Here is a 6,000-nt window from a genome sequence, read left to right on the forward strand (position 1 = left end):
ATGACGTGGAAACAAGACGCCACATTAAACAAACACACCCACATCCATACCATCTGTCCTGTCTACAGGCCACACCCCTCCCGAGTCCTTGCAGACCACCACACAGCTCCCCGTCTGCAACCAGGGCTGAGGCTTGGAGCTCAAGGCTCATGTAACCTCCAGCTCACCTGGATGAACCTGAACAGTGTGAGCCAAGCCTGCATCCCAGGACCCAGCACACCTGAAAGGGTCAAGAAGAAAACGGAGCCTCAGCCCTTAGGACACACAAACAGCAGGCTGTGTGGGAAAGGCAAAGGCCCTCCAAGATTCTCTGCAGAGGAGGAGGTGGGTGGCATGAGGCAGGGCTGAAAAAGGAGGGGAGGACAGAGCCCACCAACAATGCACGTGCCCAGAAAACACAGACAGGCTGTGCACCCCCGTGTGGCAGTGGCTGGCTGGGCCGGGCTAGGCTGGGGACCCTGGAAAACCCCCGCATCACCATTTATCCAGGTCCCCACGTCCGTGTCCCCCTAATTCAGGCTGGTCTGGCCTCTCCCTAGGCCTCAGAAGGCCCTTTGGGTCTGTGCACAGCTGCCTCTGCCAGCGGGAGCTGATCAGAAGGGGCTACAGTGGGCCTAGTGAGGCTACAGGGGACAGAAAGCTAGGCTGGCAGAGTCCCCAGCCCTAGACACTACTCAGGGCGTTTTGCCCCCAGCAACCCAGGGCCCAGGGCCAGCAGAGACCTCGCCCTCCACACAGCGCAGGCAGGGTGGATGCTGCTCTCGTCAGCAAGAGGTGGCCGCTCGGGCTGCAGTACTTACAGGTGGACTTTCCATGGGTTTTCTCACAGTTTGGGCAGTGGTATATGTCGATGTCGGGCGCCTCCTCCTCTTCTACCCCAACACAGCTGAAATGAGACGAAACAGACCATTACCTCGGCACTCAGCACCCCCTCAAGCACTTTCCATCTGCCAAGCTCTAGGGAGAATCCCTGCTCATCGTCTGGGAACCTGGACCAGATGGAGCACAGCTGTGCAGGGACAGTGTTCTATCGAGAAAGCAGGGTGGAGGGAAAGAGCTGCAGAGATGTCCTCCTGGAAAGGCCTCTGCAGCCTGGACCTAGATACAGCGTCTAGATATGCCCCACCAAGAGGACCCAATGAATGGGCCATCCAGCAAGCCTGCCTGGGTGAGGGCCACCAATGCCCCATCACCGGGGGGGCAGGGAAGGAAGAGGGGTTCTCAGAGCCAGGCTGTCCCCATCACTTCACCAGGGGTAACCTGAGGGGGCAGAAAACACCAAAGGCAACTCGGAGCCCCTCCTGCGGGCCACACCATAGCCACCCATCCAGCTCATCCTCATGGGGGCCACGAAGAGGCCCAGACACAGGCCTAGCAGCCTGGCCTTGGGACATGCCCAGGACTCCAGACACAGAACTATTCTTTCCTCATTCCCTCCCTGGAGCTCCTCCAGACCCCTTGCAAACGTGCTTGGAGACTTAGAACAAGAGAGCGCTCCTCCCACGCAGATGGCAGGGCTACAGGCTTTAAGCCATTTGAGGAATGAAGACAGAGTATCAAAGGACACAACCTAAGACATCAATAAACTTCTGCAGAAGCAAACCCAGCAAAATGGAAATGCTTTGTTTTATTCTGATACTTTTTTTAGTTAAAAGTGACATGAGGCCAGGTGTGGTGGCTCATGTCTGTAATCCCAGCACTTTAAGAGGCCAAGGTGGGTGGATCACTTGAGGTCAGGAGTTCAAGATCAGCCTGGCCAACATGGTGAAACCCCGTCTCTAATAAAAATACAAAAAAAATTAGCCAGGGCATAGTGACACACACCTGTAATCCCAGCTACTCGGGAAGCTGAGGTGGGGGAATTGTTTGAGCCCAGGCGGAGGTTGCAGTGAGCTAAGATTGCACCACTGCACTCCAGCCTGGGCAACAGAGTGAGACTCTGTCTCCAAAAAAAAAAAAAAAAAGGTGACATGAGAATGGCCATCTGTAGCATGTAAAGAGGCTCCAAGACTAAATAAGAACACAGTGGATAATGGGCAGGGCACAGATCCAGACAACTCCCAGAAGAAGAATGCAGCAAACAAACTGGATAATACTTCAACATCTTCCTCTAGTGAGCAAATGCACGTAGATAAAACTGACCAGTAATTTTTAAAATGGACATTCCCCCCAGGCAGCCCTAGAATGTCACTATAGAAGGGGGTCTGGGCAGCAAGCTACCTGGAATGGAAGCTACAGATGTGCATGAAGCAAACTGTTTTTAATCAGAGCAAACAAACAAACAAAAAAACGAACATAAAGACACTGCTGACCTTAAGGAAATAAAAAAGGATTATAACAGAATACTATGAAAAATTATAGGTCAATAAATTACATAACCTGGATGAAATGGAGAAATGCTCAGAAGCACACAAACTGCCAAAACTAACTCAAAAAGAAACAGAACATTTGAACAGACCTATAACAAGTAAAGAGATTAAATCAGGAATCAAAAAACCTCCCCCAAAAAGAAAATCCCAGAACCACCAATAGTGAATTCTATCAAATATTTAAAGAAGAATAACACCAATCCTTCTCAAACTTTTTCAGAAAATAGAAGAGCGGGGAACATTTCCTAACTCATTCTATGAAGTCAGCATTACCCTGAGTCCAAAACCAGACAGAGACACTATAAGAAAAGAAAACTACAGACCAGTATCTCTACAGAATCCTCAACAGATTCTTGATGTAAAAATCCTCAACAGAATACCAGCAAATAAAGTCTAGGAGCACATTAAGGGGACAATGCACCATGACCAAGTGGGATTTATCACAGGAATGCAAGGATGGTTCAGCACATAAAAATAAATCAGTGCTTCAACCCCTGAAGCATCACGTCTGACTGCAAGAAGAAAAAGATGCAACCCTGGGGCTCTGTCCTGGAGGCTGGGACAGCAGAAGTTGTGCTTCTCTTTCCTTCACCCAGGAGGACAGATCTCATTAAGTGGGTAAAATACAAGAAGCAGCAGGGCTCACTGGGCTCCTTCTCCTGAGCCAGTACAGCCCTCTGCCTCATTCCTATGTTCCCATCTCTCCCAATCCTTCCCCAATTCCCCATCCTCCCCAAGACACATTATACCATATTAACACAATGATGAAAAATCCTATGTGACCATCTCAATTGATACAGAAAAAGCACTTAACAAAATCCTTTCATGATAAAAACACTCCACAAACTAGGAATAGTCGGGAACTTCTTCAACACGATGAAAGCCATGGAAGAAAAATCCACAGCAAACATTGTATACAATGGTGAAAGGCTGTAAGCTTTTCCCATAAGATGAGGAACAAAATAGGATGCCCATTGTGTTGCCACTTCTGTTTAACACAGTACTGGAAGCTCTAGCCAGAGCAATTAGGACACAAAAATTCCTGAAATAAAAGGAGTCTGAATTGGAAAGGAAGATATAAAATTATCTTTATTTGCATATGACATAATCCTGTATATAGAAAACTCTAAGGAATCCATACACAGAAAAACTTTCTATAGCTAATAAATAAATTCAGAAGTTGAAGGTGCAAAAACAACACACAAAAACCAGTTGGATTTCTATACACTAGCAATGAATAATCTGAAAATAAAATCAAGAAAGCAATTACCATTATAATAGCATCAAAAATAACAAAATATTAATATATAGGAATAAATTTAACCTAGGAAACGCAAGACTTGTACACAGTTGAAAGAGGTCTTAAAGGATACAATAAATGGAAATATATCCCATGTTGATGAACTGTAAGACTTAATAGTGTTAAGACAGCAATACTACCTAAAGGAATCTACAGATTCAATGCAATCCCTATCAAAATCCCAACAACTTTGTTTACAGAAATGGAAAAGCTAAGGAAACTTACCCTTCCTGATTTAAAACTTACTACAAGGCTATGATAAAATACTGTGGCACTGGCGTAAGGATAGACATATAGATCAATGCAATAGAACTAAGACCTCAGAAATAAACCCATACATCAACACCCAACTGATTTTTAACAAGGGTTCCTAGACCACGCAATGGAGAAAGAATAATCTCTTCAACATATGGTGCTAAGGCAAGTGGACATCCACATACAATGGAATGAAGTTGGATGCCTACCTCACACCACATACAAAAATTAACTAGAAATGGATTGACAGCCTAAATATAAGCTAAAATTATAAAACTCTTAAAACATAGGAGTAAATCTTCATGACCCTGAATTCAACAATAGATTCCTAGATATGACACCAAAAGCATGAACAACAAAAGAAAAAATTGCTAATTTGGATTCCATCAAAATTAAAAACTTTTTTGCATTAAAGGACACTACCAACAGAGTAAGAAGGCAAGTGACAGAACAGGAGAAAATATTTGCAAACCATAAATAAGACAAGGGTACAGCATCCACAAGATATAAAGAACTATTACAGTTCAACAATCTGATTAATAAACAGGTAAAGGACTTGAACAGACATTTCTTCAAAGAAATATGCAAATGGACAACAAGCACATGAAAAGAAGCTCAACATTCTCAGTCATTAAGGAAATTAAAATCAAAACTACAGTAAGATAACACTTCACACCCAGTAGGATGGCTACTTTTTAAATTATTACTATTATTATTATTATTTGAGATGGAGTCTTGCTCCGTTGCCCAGGTTGGAATGCAGTGCAGTGGCGCAATCTCAGCTCACTGCAACCTCTGCCTCCCAGGTTCAAGCAGTTCTCCTGTCTCAGCCTCCTGAGTAGCTGGGACTACAGGTGCCTGCCACCACGCCCAGCTAATTTTTGTATTTTGAGTAGAGATGGGGTTTCACTTTGTTGGTCAGGCTGGTCTCAAACTCCTTACCTCAGGTGATCCACCCACCTCAGCCCACCAAAGTACTGGGATTACAGGCGTGAGTCATTGTGCCTGGCCAATTTTTTTTTTTTAAAGTAAGTGTTGGAGAGGATGTGGAGAAATCATAACCCTCTTACATCAATGGTAAAAATGTAAAATGGTGCAAGCACTGTGGAGAAAAATTTTATGTTTCCTCAGAAAATTAAACATAGAATTACAATGTGACACAGCAATTCCACGGACAGATACATACCCAAAAGAATTAAGAATAGGTACTCAGGCCAGGTATTGTGGCTCATGCCTGTAATCCCAGCACTTTGGGAGGCCAAGGTGGGCAGATCACTTGAAGTTAGGAGTTTGAGACCAGCCTGACCAACATGGCGAAACCCTGCCTCTATCAAAAATACAAAAATTAGCTGGGCATGGTGGCACACACCTGTGGTCCTAGCTACTCAGGAGGCTGAGGCACGAGAATCACTTGAACCCAGGAAGTAGAGGTGGCAGTGAGCCGAGATTGTGCCACTGCACTCAAGCCTGGCCAATAAAGCGTGACTCTGTCTCCAAAAAAAAAACAACAACAAAAAAGAAATGAATAGGTACTCAAATAAATCCTTGTACACAAATATTCCTAACAGTATTATTCACAATAACCAAAAAGTGGAAATTGCCCAAATGTCCACTGACATTTGGATAAACGTCAATGAATGGATAAACAAAATTTAATCTGTATGTACAATGGAATATTATTCAGCCTTAAAAAGGAATGAGGTCCTGATACACTCTACAATGTGGATGAATCTTGAAGGCACTACACTAAATGAAAGAAGCATGATACATAAGGACTAATGCTGTATGATTCCACTTATGTGAAATGATAATATGTTTATAATAGGTATATCCATGGAGACAGAAAGCTGACTGGTAGTGCTTTCAGAGGGTGGGAGGAGAGAGGAATGAGGAGTTACTGTTTAGTGGGTATGGAGTCTCCTTTGGCAATTAAAATATTTTGCCAAGTTAGATAGAGGCAATGGTTGCAAAGCATTGTGAATTTACTAAGTACCACTGAATTGTTCACTTTAAAATGATTAATATTATGCTATGTGAATTTTAACTCAATAAAAGAGGAAAAACGAACCTGGCCCT

The 6,000-nt window shown here is 43.9% G+C and overlaps 1 protein-coding gene across 1 annotated transcript in view; it reads right to left on the reverse strand.

Annotated features, from left to right (window-relative positions):
- The window catches only part of PHF2 (PHD finger protein 2), a 56,380-nt gene extending 55,476 nt beyond the window's left edge, over positions 1 to 904 (reverse strand). Inside the window, exon 1 of the mRNA XM_011999447.1 lies at positions 801 to 904. The gene's annotated coding sequence lies outside the window, so the exon portion shown is untranslated. The remainder of the gene's footprint in view (positions 1 to 800) is intronic.
- Positions 905 to 6,000: the final 5,096 nt, after the last annotated feature.

Source organism: Mandrillus leucophaeus, unplaced genomic scaffold (genome assembly GCF_000951045.1).
Source record: "Mandrillus leucophaeus isolate KB7577 unplaced genomic scaffold, Mleu.le_1.0 Scaffold593, whole genome shotgun sequence".
Classification (NCBI taxonomy): domain Eukaryota; kingdom Metazoa; phylum Chordata; class Mammalia; order Primates; family Cercopithecidae; genus Mandrillus; species Mandrillus leucophaeus.